Source organism: Jaculus jaculus, chromosome 1 (genome assembly GCF_020740685.1).
Source record: "Jaculus jaculus isolate mJacJac1 chromosome 1, mJacJac1.mat.Y.cur, whole genome shotgun sequence".
Classification (NCBI taxonomy): Eukaryota; Metazoa; Chordata; class Mammalia; order Rodentia; family Dipodidae; genus Jaculus; species Jaculus jaculus.
The window spans coordinates 340,805,647-340,809,065 of record NC_059102.1 but is presented as its reverse complement, the minus strand read 5'-3'; the positions used below and the strand labels follow the sequence as shown (position 1 = coordinate 340,809,065).

Sequence of the window (3,419 nt, the reverse complement as noted above, 5' to 3'; positions counted from 1 at the left end):
AATCCACCTGTCACAACCTCCCAAGGGCTGGGAAAATAGGAGTGCATCACTACCATACTCAACTTTATTATACTTGTTTTCCAATATTCCTATTACTGTTTTGTCTCTGTTCCCATCCTTTCTAAAATGCCTGTTTCCATGAGGCTTATCTTATACACTGTTGGGCCAGCACCACCTTTATGGGAACCCTACTTCTCCCCCACACATTGACGCATGCTGTCATTTCCTCAGTGTTTGGGTGGTACCTTGGCCATTTGGGGCCCTTCATGGTAGTAGAATCGACAGGGGAAAAGGAGCTTGTTATTTGTTTGTGTGTTTGATCCAGTTATAAAAGGGGAATTGGATTATTGCTTCACAGAGGGGCAGAAAGGATTATGTCCCGATAATCACTGCTTCCTGTTACCATGGACAATAACAAAATTAATGAAAAAATGACAGTAACCAAGAGGCAGCAGGACCAAGAGAACTGAAGTCATCTTAGAAGGAAAAAAAAAAAAAAGCGAGGATCTGAGGGGTAAAAAACATTGGGTTAGGAATGGAGGAAATAAATTACTATGATCTAGATGGTATCACAATCACTCAGAGAAACAGATACTATTGCAGATGAGTGTTCTCCCTTGCCTAATATAGAGTGTGGCAAATGTGCTAATCAATTCTTCCCTTTTCCTTCATTATTATCTGGCATACTGACTGCTTGACATAATGCTATGGGATTGCGGGACCTTACACCGTTTACTGTTTAAAGTCAACCGTACTCAGACAGGACTGTGGTTTGCTCATAGATGCTGCTAAGAAGAGACTACATCACTCAGGCAAGGACACTGTGTCCATTGCCTAAGGATGAAAACACACGGGGCTGGGGAGAAGGCTCCACAGTTAAAGGATTGCAACTATGATTTCTGGGACTCTGTGGTTTCTTTTTGGGGAAGAGTAACAGGTATTGTTTTGTGAGGAATGGTTGCATCTTACAGAGAAAAAAAAAATCTACAGATTTTATTCTTTGCAAAATTTCCACATGTGTCTGAGAGGATGGTCCCAATCTCTGGGCAAGTGGAGGGCTACAGCATGCTGCTTGTTGAGCTCTGACCTCTGGATCACTGTCACCATTGTGTGTTCTGTCTTGTGATACCGAGACTGGGAGATGGCACTTCATGCTTCTCCTTTCTTAGATGGCTTCTGCCACCAACCGTGCTTCAATTTGAATCTATACTATTCCATAAGGCTCCAGTGCTAAAGACTTGGTCTCTAGCCTATGGCTTTATCGGAAATTGATGCAACTTTTAGGAAGTACTGCCTAATGCGAGGTTTTGAGTTATTAGGGATTTTTTTGTTTTGTTTTGGATGTTTGCAGCAATGTTTCAAACTGGATGGTCTTGAACTTGCAATCCAATCTATAGTTCAGGTTGGTCTTAAACACATGATTCTACCTACCTCTGCATCACAACTGCTGAGATTCCAGATAAGGGTATATCGCAGTCAAGTTTGCATTGCTGGCAGAAATCACCTGACCAAGAGCAGCTTGTGGGAAAAAAAAAAGAGGTTAATTTTGGCTTACAGGTCTGAGGGGGAAGCTCCATGATGGCAATGAAAATGATGGCATGAGCAGAGGGTGGACATCACCCTCTGGCCAACTTGGCCTGGCTGGCAAAATATAAGGCTTGCAGTGTTCACTGTTGAGTATCTTCACTGGTGATTTTTCTCTGTCTCCCATTGAAGTGCATGAAGAATAGCTTCTTCCAGCTTTCTGACAGCAGATCTACATGGGGAGGTTATTGGCTCAGTTCCAGCAGGATTTCTTAGTGGCCTTGCAGCCCATATATGTGGAAACTTCAGCAACAGGGGCTTACCATCTATTCCTGGTGAGAAACCAAGAGCATCAGCAATAGCTTGTAATGTTTGGGGGGCATCAGGGACCTCCCTGGCCAACAACTCACTGGAAGGTATCCCATCCCTGGCACTGAAAATATTCTAGTAACAATCTGTGGTTCCTGAGTGTTCCCTTGTACAAAAAAATAGGTTTCCATATGATTTATTTATATCCTCTTAGATTTTGATTAGCCCTTCCTCCACCTTTCCTTTACTCAGTCTCTTCCCCTGACCTCACTTGGGCCTTTTCACCCCCATTAATCTATTCTATTTAAATATATACAATACCATCGTATTAACTAACCTCTTCCCTTCCTTTCTATTCCCTTTATATCACCTTTGTAGCTTACTGGCCTCTGCTACTGAGTTTTCTTCCTACTCACACAGAAGTCTAACCACCTATAGCTAGGATCCACATATGAAAGAGAACATGCAACATTTGGCTTTCTGGGCCTGGGTTACCTCACTTGAAATAATCCTTTCCAGATCCAGCCATTTTTCCTGCAAATTATTAGATTTTTATTTTACTATTGTCAGAGATTTTGTTTTATATTTATCTATCCACATTTATTATTAAATATTTTCTTCTGAAATATATGGCTATAAATTATTGAATTATCTAGTAGAGTATATGACTATCTTTCCCTAAGTTTTTGATGATAGAAATTTTCTTTTATTCTGCACATTTTCAAAATTTGTTTCTCTCTTCATTTATCTCTGACAGTTTGCCAATATCTGCAAATATTTCTGTAATATTTATAATTTGCTTAACTCTTCACAGTTAATATCAAGGAATTATATTTGCATGAACACAGTCATGTCAGGTATTTGTTGAACATCTTGAACTTCTCGGCCTTTTGGCTAAGATCAAGTATAGTATATGATCTTATCAGTTTAATATCTGATATGTTCTCTATCCAAGGACAATGTAATAAGGTGAGAAGTATCACCATACCTGATTTTAACCTATACTACAGAGCCATAGTAACAAAAACAGCATGGTACTGGCACAAAAGCAGACATGTAGATCAATGGAACAGAATAGCGGACCCAGATATAAGTCCAGGCAGCTATAGCTACCTGATATTTGATAAAAATGCCAAAAATACCCATTGGAGAAATGACAGCCTCTTCAGCAAATGGTGCTGGAAAAATTGAATATGTATCTGCAGAAGGATGAAAATAGAGTCTTCTCTCTTGCCATGCACAAGAATCAAGTCCAAATGGACTAAAGACCTTAATATCAGACCTGAAACTCTGAAATTGCTAGAGGAAAAAGTAGGGGAAACCCTTCAACATATTGGTCTTGGCAAAGACTTTCTGAATATAACCCCAATTGCTCAGGCAATAAAACCACAGATTAACCACTGGGACCTCATGAAATTACAAAGATTTTGTCCTGCAAAGGACATTGTGAATAAAGCAAAGAGGCAACCTACAGAATGGGAAAAAAACCTTTGCCAGCTAAATATCTGATAGGGGTTTAATATCTAGGATATACAAAGAACTCAAAAAGTTAAATAATAAGGAATCAAACAAGCCAATCAAAAAAT

At 39.6% G+C, this 3,419-nt stretch overlaps 1 pseudogene; it reads left to right on the top strand.

Moving 5' to 3' along the window:
• The first annotated feature begins 2,707 nt into the window (after nucleotides 1–2,707).
• Nucleotides 2,708–2,821, top strand: LOC123458028 (annotated as a pseudogene).
• Nucleotides 2,822–3,419: the final 598 nt, after the last annotated feature.